The 19,042-nt window shown below is 34.3% G+C and overlaps 1 pseudogene; it reads right to left on the reverse strand.

The window, feature by feature from the left end:
* Nucleotides 1–249: 249 nt before the first annotated feature.
* LOC149213393 (DEAD-box ATP-dependent RNA helicase 28-like) lies at nt 250–1,223 on the reverse strand (annotated as a pseudogene).
* Between the last annotated feature and the right edge of the window lie 17,819 nt (nt 1,224–19,042).

The raw sequence follows: 19,042 nt of genomic DNA on the forward strand, positions 1-19,042 counted from the left end.
CTAAATTAGTGTAAGTTGAGAAATTGTCTCAACCAAGTAAGTCTAAGATAGATGCACTATCTTAAGATCACTTTCTCATGTATTTAAATGTATTATTAAATTATTTGAATAAAAACGAATTACATGAGTATGAGGGACCACATGATGGGTCTCTGCCTTTTCTGCCAGTTTATTGTTCTGTGAGTTAATTTGTTGTGCATATGGTTATATGGATTTTTTATTCTTCTTCATGTGGTATGAGAGCTGAGCTCACAATAAAAAATCAACTTCTTGTTTTGTGAATTATTCAAGGGCATCAAGCTATTGTGCTTGAGTGAGATTTCCATGTAGCTCGGCAGCTTTCAAATCTGAGAGTCCGAATAAAATTTCCAAGCGATTTGGTGCTTCTTTGGTGCCACTAAAGATAATTGCTTTTCTTGTAAAGGTTTGAGAACATAATGCAAGCAATATTACTTCCTGCTTGGCTTCATGTATAGGTCGAATCTTTATTACCTCTTCAGTCAGTGTTGATGGCCTCTTTGTCGACGGATCTGCTAAAAGACGCATAGGACTAGTAAGTGAAAGCTTGACAAGTTCATCCACTTCCTCTGTCATTGTAGCTGAGAACAAAATTGTTTGTCTTCATTTTGGACAATGTTTAACTAGCTCTTGAACTTCACTGCTAAAACCAAGCTCCAAAAGATAGTCTTCCTTATCAAGAATCAATACTACAAGTTCTTCCAATCCAATTGACTGTGCCTTGTGCAAATGATCTATCATCCTCCCTGGCATTGCTACAACAATATCAGGTTGGGACCTTAATGCTGATTCCTGTACCTTAGTTGATAGACCCCCAACAACAAGGCAACTGTGGATATCTATAAAATGTGCAATCTTGTCTGTCATACTGTGTACTTGAACAACAAGTTCCCTTGTTGGAATGAGAATAAGGTCTCTTATGGCCGGGATGCATCTAGGATGGTAAAGTAATCTCTCCAACACTGGTAGAGCAAATGCAGCTGTCTTTCAAGATCTAGTAATAGCACTTCCACATATATCGCATCCAATTAATGCCAAAGGTATATATGCTGCCTGAATTGGAGTTGGCTTTTTATAGCCAATGGATTCACATGCCTGAGCAATGGGCATGAAAGATTTAATTTAACAAAGGAATTTGCACTAAAATAATCCCATTTTGCTGATGCAAAAAAAAATCCAGTAGAGACTTTCTTATCACTTGCCATTTATGTGTCATTCATTCCATTATTCTCCTTGCAATTTTTTTTGGGAGCTTTTGTAGGAGAGGGTTTATCATTATCATTGCTCTTCGAATCATCGTCGCTTTGGCCATCCCAGTGGCCTTTCTCCTTAAGACGGATGTCATCTTCTTTTCTTCTTCTCCTTAGGAAGAGAACACACTTCAATATCCTTGGATTTTGCTAATCTTGAATTGCTTCGAGTTTCTTTGCTGCTATTGAGTTTCAAACTTGTGCGGAGAACTTGCTTGAAATCACTGCTATTGAGATTTAAGCCTCCGGTTGGTTGCCTATTATGCCCGTGTCCCAAAAGTTACTTAGCGCAGCTGTGTTACTTCTAGAGGTTCAACACATACGCTGAAATTAATTTTTGGCGTAACTTCTCCAAATGCATTTGTTTTAAAGTATGCTTTGATTTTATTTTTTAAAGGAGATCCATTCATTTTGTTCAAGTGACATAAGAAAAAGGATTAGTGCATCAGGTGCATTAATTTTTATTTTGGATAGATACAACATTTTTTTAAATTTGGAGAGATAAGTGAGGATTTTTTAAAGGAAGCTCATTGTTGTATTTTGAAGAAAGTTTTTTAGTAGAGTGTACTTTTATTTTTGAAGGCAAGCTGTTTCAAGAGTTTGTGAGCTTGGCATTCTCATTGTTTGAGAAATTTCATTCACAATGTTATGAAGGTGAAGGTTGATGTACTCCCATACTTAAATAAAACATATTTTTTTTGTGGTGTTTGTGTACCAGATCCACCTGAAATTGAATACATGGATCTTAGGTACACGGTGTGTAATGAATGCATGTGCATGACTTGTGTTCAAATTATCTCTTTGTATTATTCTTAAAACAACAATATGCACATAAGTACACAAGCACAAAGCATCACATCATCAACTTGATAAAAGTAATATTCTACAACAACATTCCACAACATGTACTCAAAGAAATCAAGTTAACGATGCTACATAATCAAGTTTTCAAGGACGATTCTACATCAACATCCAATAAAGTTAATGAAGTTTTCATCTACATCAACAACAATTGGATCAATTCAACAACAATTTTTTGGCAATTGCACTTGCACCATTTTTTAATAAGCTCATTACAAAACTATAACTTGCAAATCATAATTTGTAAGTTGGATTGTAATCAAAATCAAATTAATTTGAATTGTAATGGTGCATTTTTTGTTGTAACCGACACCCTCATTTGATTTGCTAAAGTGCATCATTAAGTCAAGTAAGTTGTCACTTGAACATTGAACTTATCATTTGTCATATGGGTGCATTTTCGACAGTGTTCGACACCCATCATTTTTTTAGCACATTCAGTGCATCACTAAGTGTAGTAATCACACAAGAGTTCAAGACAATAAGTAATTCAAGAAAGTGAAATCATCATGAAATGAACGTGACTTCTAATCTTCAAGTAAGCATCAAAACAAGCATGTGTCTACCGCAAGCGCACTAAGATCAAGTGAGTGTGTCAAGTAACCAAATCACGTGCGACAGTTCAACGCACAACCAGTGAGCCTATGTAAAGTTCATTACAACATTCATAAAGTTCCTTTCAAGAAAAGTGATTGTCATCAAGCGAGCGTCAAGTCAACAATTCAAGTAAGTGTTTAAAGCATCGACAATCAACAAATAGTACAAGTGATCCTACCATTTCAGTGATCAACTCAAGTGCACAATTTTCAAGCTCGACTTCTACACCAAGTGAGCCTGACTTCAAAGTAAGCAAGACAACATGGCGACACACATTCAACTGTCCCAAATTCCTCACAATTTAATGTTAATTAGCCGATGACATGGTGCACATCAACAAAACCACTCTTGCTAACATTCAAGTGCATCCTCAACATGCACATGAAAAGATTGAGTTCCTTCAACTGAAGTCGCAACTACAAAGAATTGAGTTGCAAGAGAAGCGTGTTGCTTCCAAGTCTTTGACCAATCCAGGGACAAGTGATCATTCATTCATCCAACAAGCTTCACATCTTGAAGTTGTTCCAGTTCAACTTCCTTCCAAACCAATCATCAAGCCATGGGAAGAACTTCAAAGTAACAAAAATCGACGAGGATTAGGATATGACAAAGATGAAAACAACTTGCATATCCCCAATTATTCTAAACCAATCAAGTTCATCAGTGCAGGATTTCTTGATCAAATTCAATCAACAAGCCATGAGAAATTTGCAGACAAACAAAGTTGTATGCAAACTAAAGTTGCAGACAAACAAAAATGCACACAAACTCAAGTTGCTGACAAACCACCATGTTCTCATTGTCAAAGAACTAGTCATCTGGAAGATCAATGTTTTTGATCTCCATCCTTGTCACCATTGTGGCAAGCAGAATCATTCATCAGAGAAATGTTGTAAACAAGACCAACCTGCCAGATTAAAGATCGATTATTCATGGATTGGTCCCTGGGAATGGTCATCCATAGCTAGAAGATTGTACAAGTTTTACAATCAGATTCACTCACACATATTGCAGCCAACATTCAAATGAAGATGGTACTCTCATGCAGCTAAATGGGGGAGTACACCAATGAAACACTCCTACACCTACAGGGGGGGAGTTCAAATATAATTTTGAGAAGATTACCTCCCCTTTCAGTTGACAAAGGGGGGAAAATGTCAATGAAATTGACAAGTGGTTGTCAGACTGAAAGTATCAACAACATCAATGAAGCAGCCAGTGGGCATCTTCATCAACTAGTGGGCGATCATCATCAGCAAAATACGCTAGTTGGTGTTCATCAAATTGTGTTAGTGGACACCAAATGTTGTTTTCAAGAAAAGGACAGATGGATCCTTTTTGAATCTTGTCACATGATGGAGTTGTCAATCGATATTTAGAGATGAATCAGGAATGTATATGATTCATGTTCTCTTCATATTTGAGTTTTTTTCAGCTTCCAACTTTGGCAGTTTTTTAGGCAATGTTTTTTAAGGATCAACTTGAGAACTTGGAAGATGGTTCCTTGTTCATTTTAGATTTATCATTGAGAGGGGGAATGTTAGCCTCACTCTATTAAAAATCAACAATAAATCCAATTATTAAATTAAATAGATAAAATCATGAGAATTCCTCAAACCAAGGATTCTAGTTTGGATGAGAGATTGTCTCCAACTAGCTCTCCTAAATTAGTGTGTAAGTTGAGACATTGTCTCAACCAAGTGAGTCTAAGATAGACGCACTATCTTAAGATCACTTTCTCATGTATTTAAATGTATTATTAAATTATTTGAATAAGAGTGAATTAAATGAGTATGAGAGACCACATGATGGCTCTCTGGCTTTTCTGCCAGTTTATTGTTCCGTGAGGTAATTTGCTGTTCATATGGTTTTATCGCTGTGTGATTTTCTACATTTTTTTATTTTCCACGTTTGAATAAAAACATTGACTTTCCCAAAAAAAAAATCATAAAATTTTACAACAAAAATACATTACCATATATTCCTATAAAAAAAATCTTAATAATTATTAAATTTTAAAGTAAAATAAAAATATATTAATAAAATCAAATGATTAAATAGCAAAATATGAAAAATTAATGGTTTTACTATCGAATGATTAAATGAAGTAATTGTAATAGGAACTAAGTTTTACTATTGAGGAAACTTTAACAAACTAAGGAATATAACAAAAAAAAGCTTTAATCAACTAAGGAATCTTGACGAAGAAATTCTTTCACAAACATTTTGTGAAGGAATTGTGTGTTAAGTTTGACCATTTTTTCTACTCTATGTGAAGAACTATGTACTTTGAATATTGTGGGAAATTTAACCAACATTTACTCTGTAACTATGGAAGGAAATTATGTTTTTCCTATATTCCCCTTATCAATAAAAGATAATTTTGATGTGGGAACTCATATCAATAAATAATGTTTAAAAAAAAGAAAATAGAATATTAAAATAATTTCGACTAAATTAAACTGTTAATAATAACTAGTTTATCTATCTTGGTTGAGATTCTCTAAGGGCTAGTTCAATTGGTTGAATTGATGTTGTTAAAAAGCCTTGTTAATGCGAGGTCATGGGGGCAATTCTCCTCAATGCTCTTGGGGTTAGACTCTACTAATGAGCCAATGGGAAGTGATCCCTTCAAATGGATTTCCCTGGATATTTTCTGTGAATGTAGTGGTTGTCGATCTCCAGTATACATGAACCACACATATAAATAAATGTATCCCGATAAGGGTGTCGACATCAAATTAGTGAGGGAATGGGATGATAGGACAGGGTCTTCACCACCCCACTCCTTAACCTGCAATTGCGTGCGTTGAGAATTTAAGTGCCTCACCTACCAAGGAAAGTAGAAAAGCACACTTCAAAACTTTTACTCGACATATAGGTTGAGGCTTCTAGTGCCTTTTATAATAGGATTTTACTCCTTGTCAATCTCTTGGTTTTTCTACTACTCCACCACATCCTTATGCTTTTTCCTATGCCATTCATGACTTTTGGTCAGGGCTTTGTGTCTCAAGAAATGTTGAATGGTCTCCCTTTGATGGTTTTCCTTCTACCTCAGCCAACCTTTCCTGATTTTAAAGTGTTCAGCAAAGCCACCTCTGCTTTGTTTCCATCTTGGAAAGACTATTTCTTAAGATTATTCAACCATAATATTCTCCATTCCCTAGCATAAACTTGCTAAATTTTACCTATGTTCTGATGGCTCTAGTAGTCATGACTTGAAAATCATCCCCCTATTGTAAGAGATGAGGAGTTCAAGGTGTTATGGGTGGATCTAGGGTGCAATTTTGGGTAGCATCCTCAGCATGAATCCACCAAGAACAAAGTCCATTAGAGATACAAGTGGACATTCATACCATGGAAGAGAAACTTTTTGAGGAAGGTATGAGATTCTTGATTCAATGGTTATGGTAGGGGTTACTATGGGTTTTGGAAACTATCAATTCAAGTGGGCATCAAAACCATTACGTACACACTATGGATATCTATTAGCATGCCAAACTATTACTTGGAAAGGTTCTAGTGGTCATGCACCAAAGTTAGGATAATTTGATGCACAAGTTGGATGAGCTAAATAATTTGATACTAGATGTAGAAGGATGATTGGATAGGCTTTAAATGGGTTTACCTCCTAATTTTCCCATTCCATTTCCATGGAATTTCAAGGAGTAGCCTATCAAATTAGATACCTCTCTGTCATCCTGATGCACAAGTTTTTCTTGTTATTTATGGTGATTAAATTCTAGGAAGTTATGTTAGTTCTCATGGGGAGTCTCTTCCCCATTTCAAAAGTAATTTTTGTTTACTCTAGTTTTACATAGACCTCCTTGGTTTTTCATACTTATGAAGCCACTAATTTTATTGTACCTAATTGTTGATTTCCTCATCTATGGGGTAGAAGCATAGATTCTTATTCTCTGGTTTGGTTATGGTTTTTCTTCTTTGATCATGGCACATTATAATCTATAATAATTTGTCTCTAGGATATTTTATTAAGTGATAAGCTAGAGAAAAATATTTTCTTAAACATGATGTAATTCTCTCATCAATGTAACGTTCATCTTAAACCAAAATTGATGCAGCCCAGGCCACTCCCAGGCCACTCCTACCAGGATCCTCCAACCTCCATGCATATAAAAGCTTGTTCATGGAGTTGTAATCTCATGATTTATAACTATAAGCTTCACATACAGATTCAAGTCCATCATTTAAATACTTCGGACATTCCCATCGACCTCAAAATATATTGCTAAACTTAATTAAGGAGTGCGCCTTACCTTTAAGATTCATCTGCCTATTGGTGAAGTCTTAACAGCGATTTATATCCACGTTAACAGCAACTATATATTGGTGAAATTATAAGCTGGGCTTTGCCATGGTAACGATTCATATGCTATGGACAATGCTATATGTATGACTCTACACAGTCCCGGTACAATTGCAATGAACCAATAGTCTCGGCGATCAAACGATGACTCAACTCAACAATACTTCAATTCTAGAACCGATACTTCCGTGGTTGCTGCAACTTATATCAAATCGTTCGCAGCCTCTGTTTTCATATGTTTCCATTCGAACCTGCGGATCCGACGCAAATTGACACAGCCTTTAATATGTCCGTGGCTGCATTTCACCGGTCAATGCGATGCCATTCGAAGCTCCTTCGGAGTCCCTTTTCCCTCTTATTATGAACCAGAAAAAATGTATTCGCTGCAGACTTAGCAATTGTGTTAATTGCGCTTGGCCGTCGACAGGGCTGGAGCTTCAACGCTGAATAAACATAATATGAAGAACATATAATATGAAGAATATATAATCCAGCGAGAGATCGTATAATCCTAAGCGTTCCTGTGGGATCTCGGACAGAATCACGCGGCTGTCACAGTTAAATGATATTAAATCGCCATCGGTCTAACATATATGTTCAGGTTTTAAACTACAACACTCTGTTACGCTATGGCTCCGAGAGGCTTTGTAAGCCGAGCTCACAGTTACAACCTCAAAAGGCCTCTCCACGCTTCCGCTGCGCCATTTAATGAAAATTACAAGAGTTATATATGCGCCACAGGCAAATAAAAATCAAAGCAATATAACCATGAATACACAGTATTGTAACGTTGGGAATTAGAACCATCCGATGTCCATACAAGTCGAATTCAACATGATCATAATTACATAAACCAAGCATATACACAGAACTTTACATTCATGGCCAGATATACAATCTATGGCCCTTTTACAAACTGCCCGAAGGCTCCCAAGGAGAAACCTTCCTCACTTCTCCCACTTACTCCTCCCACACTCCTTTTTTCAATGCCTATGAGGCTCCATAATTTATTAAACTTAGCATGATAAAAAATCACTCAACTAAAGCTCATGCAATGCATACATATGGCGAAAGCATCGTTTTAGCTTTATTCTGTCTTTTTCCTATTCTAAAATAGAAAAGCTTTCCTTATCACTTAAAGTCCACATCCACTCCTTTATGCTTAAAAGCTCTCCTAGTTTTATTTGAGAATATCTAATTACTTGGAATTTAGAAACTAATTCATGACCCCTATGTCTATTATTTACAATAATATCCCTTTGGGCTAGATGCTCCCGCATCATACTCCCAAGGTAGAAAAATTTCATGATCTCCTGATCATGTGTTCAGCTCCATGTTTGCCTGGATCCCATATCTTGTATTGTAACATTGCATTTTCCACTGCTTCTCTCTGTTGTTTTTCTCCAGGTCTCCACACTTTATGCTGCTTTGCTCCACTAGCCGCACTCTTGCAATCTTCTGCTATTTTGCTCTTGCTTCTTTTCTTTTGTTTCACTGCTGCTGGTCTCTTCTGGAATTCCTTCATCATCATCCGCCTCATCATTTCAATTTCTTTGTCTAGCAAATTTTCTCCAGCTTCTTCAGTAAGACCTGTACTCACAAAACAATTGTTAGAATAAAAAATATAAGGCATCAGTGCCTCTTTTGCTGCTAGTGTCGCTCCACATGTTGCTCTAGCTGTTTCTATGAATGTTGCTGCCTCCCAAACTTCCTGTACCTCTGCAACATTCGGTTGCTTGTCACCTGCACTTTCATCTGAAATTTCATCTGCAACTTTTTCCTCAGCTTTCTCTGGCAACACTTCAGTATGCTGCTCTGAGTTTCTTCCCAGCTTCTCTGTCAGCACATCAGTATGCTGATTCGCATTCACCATGAGACTGTCAGCTAGTCTCGCCTTCTTATCATCTATCTCCAGGATATCTTTCTGCTCTTGTTCACTGTACTGAACTCTTTCTTCTGCAATCTCCCTATCATATCTTGGATTTTCCAACCAGTACTCTAACAATGCAATTTCTCTATGCCATTGTTGCAGCATCTCATCATCACTTACAGTCCCTGCATTCAAACATAAGCTGTCAGTTTGAAGATCACAGAGTTCAACAGTCTCAACTTACTTATCCATGCTACAGACTCATCCACTTCTTCTGCATCCACACGAACTTCCTCTTGTGCTGTAACAGTTGCACAAGGTTGCACATCCTACTCAGTAAAACCTGTAATCACATCACTACTGTCAGCTACAAAAATACATGGTTTTACATTATCCATCTGATCTGGATTTTCCAAATAACTCAAGAAATCATCAATGATCTTCTCCTCTGTTAACTGCATGCTTATCTGTAAATCTCTTCTCTGCTGTAGTCTCTGCCACTTCACTCTCTTCCTCATCAATAACCCATATCTCTGGTCTTTCTCATTTTCCCGTAACAACTCCATCAATAGCTCAAGATGAACTGCTATCTCAGCTTTCTCTTTCTCATACTCTTCCTGAGTCAATTGCTGTCTTATGCCATTCGCCTTGGGATATTTCTTCTCTTTTTTATTGTGGCCTCTTCCTGAACCTCTGCTCTCTCCTTTATGACCTTCAGTAGTCATCTCCTTCGCCATAAGTTCCTCACCTATGAGTTGCATGAAGCTTCTACCACAGCAAGCTCTCTTGCTGCCACTTACCTCACCAATCCTTCCCTCCGGATCTGGTCTTTTGGTAATCATTGGTCCTCTGCTGGAACCTTTCAAGCATCCTCTACTGCTCCTGTAAGGTTCTCTCATCTGCAACTTTATTCAACCTCTGTTGAATCTTTAGGTTCTGCCACATTCACTTAGAATCCTTTGCTGGAGTCCCTTATCACTGCACTCTAGCTGTGATCTGCTTCTTCCTGCTGAGATTTCTTCCCTATGCCTGTAAATCAATTTATCAAGCATAACCTTTAAACCAGAGACAATTAATACCTGTCAGCTCACCTTTCAAGATCATGTTGATCTTATTTCACTTCCTCATCCGCACTGCATCTCTGTGCTACAATATTCATCAGTTCCAAAATCCAACATTCATTCATTAGATGCAAGTAACTTAACTAAAACAAAACTTTAATCTTCAACCAAAAATATTCTATCTCACTCTAGCTCTGATACCACCTAATGCAGCCCAGGCCACTCCTACCAGGATCGTCCAACCTCCATGCATATAAAAGCTTTTTCATGGAGTTGTAATCTCATGACTTATAACTATAAGCTTCACATACAGATTCAAGTCCATTATTTAATCAAAGAATTAACATCTAAACGTTGTCCGCCCATAGATTTAAATATATATCAAGAACCCTTACGAAGCCAAGTCTCCATAATGAATATACATCAACATCAGTAGCGCATAAAAGTAAGATCCATCAGCACACATGCGATTTCAACATTGTATAAACACAAATTTCACAATCATGTCCATGCAAATCATACTTATATTCACATAAAACAAATATTCACAAGAGGTTTACATTCATGGCCAGATATACAATCTATGGCCCTTTTACAAATTGCCCGAAGGCTCCCAAGGAGAAACCTTCCTCACTTCTCCCACTTACTCTTCCCACACTCCTTTTTTCAATGCCTATGAGGCTCCATAATTTATTAAACTTAGCATGATACAAAATCACTCAACTAAAGCTCATGCAATGCATACATATGGAAAATGCATCTTTTTAGATTTATTCTGTCTTTTTCCTATTCTAAAATAGAAAAGCTTTCCTTTTCACTTAAAGTCCACATCCACTCCTTTATGCCTAAAATCTCTCCTAGTTTTATTTGAGAATATCTAATTACTTGGAATTTAGAAACTAATGCATGACCCCTATGTCTATTATTTACAATAATTTCCCTTTGGGCTAGATGCTCCCGCATCAAAAATAATAATAACCAACGTGATGTGATCTAACTGATTGAAACTACTGCTTGTGCATTGAATGAACTACAATGCCAAAACTATTGACTAAGTAAATGAACTAATAGTTGGAATATGTAATAAAACTTCACCTTGAAATCTCCCCCTTAATTTTGACTTCATCTTCATTACAATTTTTAGCAAAGATAGTTTTTAAGTGTTTCCTTTGAAATTCAAAACTTGTTTTTGCCAATGGATTTTTTAAAAATGTCTACTAATTGATTTTTGGAATTGCAAAATTTAAGATTGACTTCACTATTTTTGAATAACTCTCTAATGAAGTGGAAATAAGTGTGAATTTGTTTACTTTTGTGATGAAACACACTATTTCTAAAAAAATCAATATTTTGAATTATTATCACAGAAAATAGGAGTTGTCTCCTTCTTCTCCTTAGGCTCTAGATCACATATCAATCCTCTTAAACAAATTTCTTGGCATGTAGCTACATACTATGTTTTTTTCCACGAGGAATTCACTTAATAAACCTTTGACATATCAAGTGCGTTCGTGGCATATTAAACAATACCCTTAATTTGACTACATATTGGAAAATACCTCTAAAAATCACATTATTTAACCCCCTACTAATATGAACCTAATACATCCTCCCAAATTAAAAAACCCCTACTTTCACTAGATATTGTAGGTATCCATTTTTTCATTAACATTTTTAATACCCCTTTATATTTTTACATTAATTTTGAGCTCAATTTTTTATACCTGCCAATATGAAAACCATTACCCCCTATATAACCTCCAATATATTATGTCATTTTTTCCTCCATATATATCCCCCAATATGAGTGTATGTGGTATGGTATTTCTCCCCCCAGGGAAGCCCCCATGGTTTTTGCTAATGAAATGGGGACAATGGGATACTTATTGAATGCCCATGAAATCATTATTGCACATAGGTAAAATGCATATCCTAAGGCACTCTTTCTATCATCAATAGTTCCTACAAGATCACTATTTGTGTAGCCAACAAGATGGTTGTTTTTAGAATCAATGTACAAAATTCAATACTATATTATTTTTGTAGTATACATTAAAATCATTTTTGTTTCTTTATAATGTGTTTCATTTGGTGATTCCACGAACCTGGATATAAGGCTCATTGAATACATTATGTCACGTCTTGTTTCTATGAGATACATTAGGATTCCTATTATCTACTTGTACAAAGTTGAATTGGCCCCCAAACTATTCTCATATTTGCTTAGGTTGGTTCTTGAGACAATTGGTATGTTTTCTAGCTTGCACTAACTCATCTTGAAACTTGTCAAAATGTATCTTTCATACCTTTTTTTAACATTGAAAATTCCCTTTACAAACTATTAAACTTCTATTCTAAGAAAATATTTCAAGTGACCCATATTTGTCATCTCAAATTCCTTCTCCGTAGTTGTTTGAAAATATTCAAGCTACAAATTTCCCATTGAAATCATATCATTCACATAAATGAAGCCATCAAAATATTACCTTGTAGATCTATATTTGTATTAAGGGAATGGGTTTATTAATGTTTCATTTGAATCCTTTATTAAGAAAATAAGAATGATTTCTATTGTAACATGCTCCGAGGGTTTGTTTTAAACCATGTAAAGCCTTTTTTAACTTCTACACTTTTAACTCTTGACTCTTGACTTCATATCCTAGAGGATAATCTACATAAACTTCTTTCTTCAAAATCCTATTTAAAAATGTTAATTCCATCCATGTGGTAACTAACCAATGAATTTTTATTACTATTGCTAATATTTTTCTAATAATATCCAACCTTTCTACTAGGGTGAAGGTCTCTTCATAACATACTCTTGGAAGTTGTGTAAAGCCTCTTGCTACAAATCTAGTTTTATGTTTTTTCAATTTTCCCATTTTCTTTAAATTTGGTCTTCTAGACCCATTTGAATCCAATGTTTTTATTTTCCTACTAGTAGATCTATAAGACTCCATGTTTCATTCTTCTCTATTTCTACAAGTTATTCATTCATAGCTTCAACACATTCCTTCTTTTTGAGTTATTCTTCAAAATGTGTTGGCTAGAAAGAAAACAAGGAAAAATGTACTTGTTCATTATCTAGCTATTCATAAATTTCTTTCAAACTTCTTGTTTTTTAGGGAATGGTGGGATTATATTCACTTCTTGGGGATGTACTTTGTGCATTCTATCCTCCTTGATTTCCCCCTTTAAATGGAACTTGTAGCTATGGAAATCCTTGTCTTGGTTGTTCCACTTTTGTATATTCACTTGGCTCGAATGGATGTAGCAAAACTTGATTTCTATTTGTTTTATTATCTTGATCATTCCATGTTTGATATTCAAAAAATTTAACATCTCTTGAAATAATTTCTTTCTTGGTGACATGATTGTACAATTTATAAGCCTTGGATTCTTCACTATAATAAATAAATACGCATTTTTCACTTATGTAATAAAAAAGAGTAATTTTATTAAAAAGATGAAAAATATTATATTCAAAACCTATAGTGGGTCTCATCGCAATAATGTGAATATCCATGATTCTAAATCTTGCTATATATTAAGTTTATTATAATCATTAAGTTGTTTATGTGCTTATTAATTAAATCTAAATATAGTTACATAATCATTATTTTACACCACTACATCTCCCTATACCTTTTGCTTTTAGATTAAATTTTAAAAATGTTATAAAATAAAATAAAAATAAAATATGTAAAAAATGTTGACATACAATTTTTTTTTTTTACATTACATCTAACTCCTACCCATCTCCCTTATAGTCCCTCTCAACACAATTCAATAAAATATTTCAATATTTATATTAATTAAAATATTTTAATGTAAACTATTTATATATTAAAAAATACATTTTTTTAATTAATATTTTTATCATATTATTTAAATAAATATATATTTTAAGTAGATTAAAAAGTGATATATAATATTTACTATAAACACATAAATATAAACATAAATCTAACATATAATATTAGGAAGAGAAAGTATATATATATATATATATATATATATATATATATATATATATATATATATATATTCCTTGTTTAAAGTAAAAGAAATATTTATCTTAAACAATTTCTTATATATGTATGTTATAAGTTTTTTTTTATAATACTATTTATTAGAGTTTTGTTTTCTCTTTCAATATAGAGAATATAAAAGAAATAAAACTCTAATCCATTGTATATATAGGGAGAGAAGAGAAATATAAATATATATATATATATATATATATATATATATAATATATATAACAAAAAATACCTCCATTTTAAATATAAAAAAAAAAATTGAATATATATATAATTGAATGGGAAAATAGCCAAGTTTAGTTGGAGAATATGTACTTCACTCCATGCTACATGACATCAAGGAAGCTCTTACTGGATCTCCTTTACACACATACTATGGAATTAAAGACTACTGCCTATGGCATCTGCAAGGATGCATTGTGTCCTCTTAAATTTTAAGATGAACTGAAGCATGAACATATTTTATTCCACTTATAACATGTTAAAAAAAAAAAAACCTATAATTTTGTTGTGAGTCATTTTCTTTTTTCAAGCTTGGTAATTTTCTGAACACTTGCAACTGCCCACACTGATTTCAGTCTATATTATATATTTTTGGTTATCAGACATAACATTATAATTATGATTAAATTCAAACAACAACATACTTGAATGTTTATAAGGTATTTTTCTGTTGTGTACAATAAGATAATGTTTTCAGGCCATACATAAAATTCTGTTCTGGACACATCTCGAATGCCAATTGATGTTCATACCTATATTTTTGTAAAGCCTATAAATCAGACATCTGTCTATTTTGTGTGTGGAGAAAGAAAAATAGGAGACTAAAAAGAGAGAAAATACAACTAACAAAAATATATTTCAGTTTTAAATATAAATAATATTTTTATTACATTTAGTGATGATTTATAACTCAGTATGGCGATAGAATAAACATAAAATTGTATTACATTTAAAAAACTTAAAAATGCAAGTTAAATAACATAAATAAATAGCTGCATGTATACATGTGTATCTGACAACATAAAAAATAAAATAAATAAATAAATAAACCAATGTAGATCCATTTTAAATTCAGTTCTATTAAGTATAATTAGAGATCAAATTTGCTAATATGCAAGATTTTTTAATAGGAAGGAATTAATAAATGACATAAAATTAAATGATAAGAAAACTTACACATAAGAAATGTGAATTTTTTGGGTGTTTGATTGTTTATATTGTAGAAGTTGTACAATCCTTTTTTATTTTTAATGTCTACAATATCTAAAATATTATAATAAATTTTCTTTCTCTATATAAAACAATTGAAAATACAAAAATATTTGTGATTTAGAAGAGTGTATTATTTAATGTAAGAGAGATGTGTAACCCTTTTCATGCTTAACATGGAGTTGACATGTAACATAAACACACACATATAAAAAAGAAAATAGTAAAAATTCACCTTAACTTCAAATTTATCAGAAGATCAAGATAATAAAAAAAATCTTCGAATCAAGCATCTACATTGTGGTGGGAATGGACATGGCCATACACTCCCACCCCCGCAAATATATATATATATATATATATATATATATATATATATATATATATATATATATATATATATATATATACACACACATAAGGCCATTAAGAATTGTATGCTAGTACACTGATGATTGTGTGACTTGACTATTTCATAATATTGGTTAGCTAGTTTTGTTACTAAGTTAATGGTTAGGCTTCACTAGAGGTTAATCACTTCAATGATGTGAGGTCATGGATGCTATCATCCATTGTAAGGGTCAAACCGTATCTAGGCCTCCCTACATTATTGTCATTACAAGCTAAGACAATCATTCATTCTGTAAGATGAGAGATCTGAGCATGCGAGAAGGGATTTCTGGAAATACCAAGGGGAGGAGGGTAGCACATTATTGTTTTTCATGGTTCTGATTTTCTTTATCTATTTTGTTATTTTGAAGGCGGTATTTTTAGTTTCCTCTTTAAGGTCCATTTCTGTGAGCTTGTTCCTTTACTATCTAACCCTTTCTTTGATGTATCATTCGAGACTTAGATGTTTTGAGTTTCGTCATTCTTGCTAGCTCTTCTCTTTTGTCCCTTGCTTTGCCTTCAACCATTTAGTTTTATTAAGGTTTTCCTTCACATCATGGTCCCTTCCATATACTATTTTTCATCATTTCACACTTTCTATTGTTAGTTAAAACTGGGCTCGGTAAAAGAGTAAATGTTGCGAGGTCAAATAATGGTGGTTTTAGGCCCACTGTTTTGGTTTCTCATGGTTTTTTTACCTATCGATTGCATGTAATTAATTATTTTAAAGAATTTGGAAGACTTCATTGTAAGGGACCAGGGAGGTGAGAAGTGAAGGCTCACTTGGTTCACTTGGATGGGTTTTTGCTGGGATTAATAGAATCTTGTTAGGCATGCTTTCCCTCAATTTGGGGTTTCTATGGGGATGCCTTTGTTTCCAATGGTTTATTTGGTTTGTTGGATGGAGATATTTATGAAAAATCTATTTGTAGATACGAGATAATGTAGCATGACATGAGTGAATGGCATCAAGAGGCTGGCCAAGGATGAGTATCTATAAGCATGCCAATTTATGGAGTCATTCTGTGTAGCATAATAAAGAGGAATTTTCTGCCATGCAAGCCCAATCCTTATGCATCCAGGTGAAGGGCATGAGAGGATTCTGTAGTATAATTGACTGACACATAAAGGACAACTAGACAAAAGAGAGGAATCATAAACCTATCTCATTGATTTAAGAGAGAAGGAGACCTATGCCAACGTGGACATTAAAAGAAGAAGGATTGAAAATGGCTTGAAGTTCCTCTGTCAGAAAATAGAAGCAGAGGTCTCTAGAAATTCATTGTGGAGCATAGATATTATGTTATAACACTCAAGGCCAAATCATCATTATCAATGGACAATTTCATTAATCTTACCTCACTAGTGTTATAGGCTCTCAATACCAACAACCATTGGTTTGACTAAGAAGCTTCTCCTAATAATCTCATTCTTTCCCTTAATATTTTCTTCATAGTAGGCATGTGCTTATTCCTTGAGGTTCAAAGACATCTAGGCATGGTAAGGGAAACATGGGGTTTGGCGAAGGTGGTGCCAAGCTTGATAGGAAATTGTGACATGAATTTATGGTGGTATGAGTATTCCTACATATCCATGCAGGTTGTGGTGAGAACAGTCAAGTGAGTAAAGATAAGCACACGATATTAGAGTTGTTCGTTGAGGTATGCAAAGTCATATCCCCATTTTCCCTATGATTTATGTTTTCAGGGTTTTTCTAACTCACAAGGGTTGTGGTACAAGAGAAGACCTTCCTCTCACCTGCATTTCTTAGAAAATCCCACAAGAAAAAGACACATGATCCTACAATAGGAGTTTGCCAGGAATTCACTAAGGATGAGGCTTGAGGACTGGGTTCTTGATTCTTGTAGGTGCATATTTGAAGGGCCCATATAGGAAATTGTAATGCACTTGATCATTGATATTGTGGGAAGTTGATTGATCAAATATGCATGACAATATGATAAGGACAAGATCTTGGAAAAATCAGAGTAGTAGAAGAATATCAAGGGCATCTAGAGGGAGGTCACATAGATATTATAAAAGCTATGTGGTGGTCGAATGCATGGTTATGTAGATTAGTATTAATGAGTTAAAAGTTGGGTAATCGTTGGATTGATCACTTAACAAACCATAGCTACTGGTTTCAAAGAGACGATAATGGATCCATATGGCTATAAAAGGGTCATATGGAGGCCACAAGAAATTTTGAGTGTGAACGTGGCCTAAATTCAAGGTTGTGTTTGGGGTCCACGTAACATATTGGTACCAATTATAATAGTGAACATGGCAATGGCATGATAAGAGTTTTAATGCCTAAAATGAGTTATGTGGGTGGAAATTTCCTAGGGCATTGGTCCTAAGCATGCAAGAGGAGATACTATGATGTATATTTGAGGTGTTTGAAATGTATCAGCCAAGAGTTAGACCTAGGTGATAGGGATCATGTCAAATTAATAGATAAATTGGATATAAAATTTGATGGGAGTAAGGCTTGGAGGTGAGAAGGATGGTTCACTTGGCTGGTTTAGCTAGATTTAGTCAACAGAAACCCCAAATCAAGTTTGAAGAGGGGATTTTTCAATAAAACTTGACTTGGTAAAAGAGTTAACATTGTTTGGTAAAATAATGGTGGTTTTGGCTAGGCTTTGGGCCCATGGTTTTGGTTTACTGTGGTTTTTTTCCCATTGATTGCATGTAATGGAGCCTTTAGATGGCTTGGGAAGGCTACATTGTAATGGGTTACGAAGGTGAGTGGTGGAGGCTCACTTTGCTAGGTTTTGGTAATGTGAATTAGATCATTATATCATTTTCATCCATATTTATGCTTTCAAAGTGGAAAAGGTGGAGGAATAAACTCATAGGACTATTTTAATCAGTGGGACCCATTTTGGAAAATTGGCATATGAAACCCTCCAACAGCATTTTTAGAAATCAAACAATATTTTTTGGGGCTAAAAATTTGTTTCTTTAGTGAAACGTCAATTTTTCATTTTCTACACATATATACCTTTCCAACAATGTGAAAATTGTCTTAATCAAAGTCCGTATGAAAAAAGTTATGCCACTCAGAAGTTGAGCTTCCTATTTTGGCCACTATAATTCAGGAGCATTCCATGTTCTCCCCACATTACTCATAGAAAATGGGATAGCCACATGAACATGATGAAGAAGACTCATCTAGTTTTAACAAAAACTGGAATCTAGATTGCTAGTTGACGAGGAAGTCTCGGGATATGACTCTAAAGATCAAATATAGTTAAGTTAGAATCTCACGGATCAATAGCTCCTATAGATGAAAATAAAATCTTTTGTTGTGTCGGACATGTTTGCAGCACCTACAGAGCTGGAATTGCGGAAAGAGACATTGCTACGTCTTCAACAATGTTATGATTTTTTGCAGCTCTAACATGCAA

The sequence above is a fragment of the Pinus tabuliformis genome, chromosome 1_1 (assembly GCF_031772625.1).
Source record: "Pinus tabuliformis cultivar Carrire ecotype Pingquan chromosome 1_1, CPIR1, whole genome shotgun sequence".
NCBI lineage: Eukaryota > Viridiplantae > Streptophyta > Pinopsida > Pinales > Pinaceae > Pinus > Pinus tabuliformis.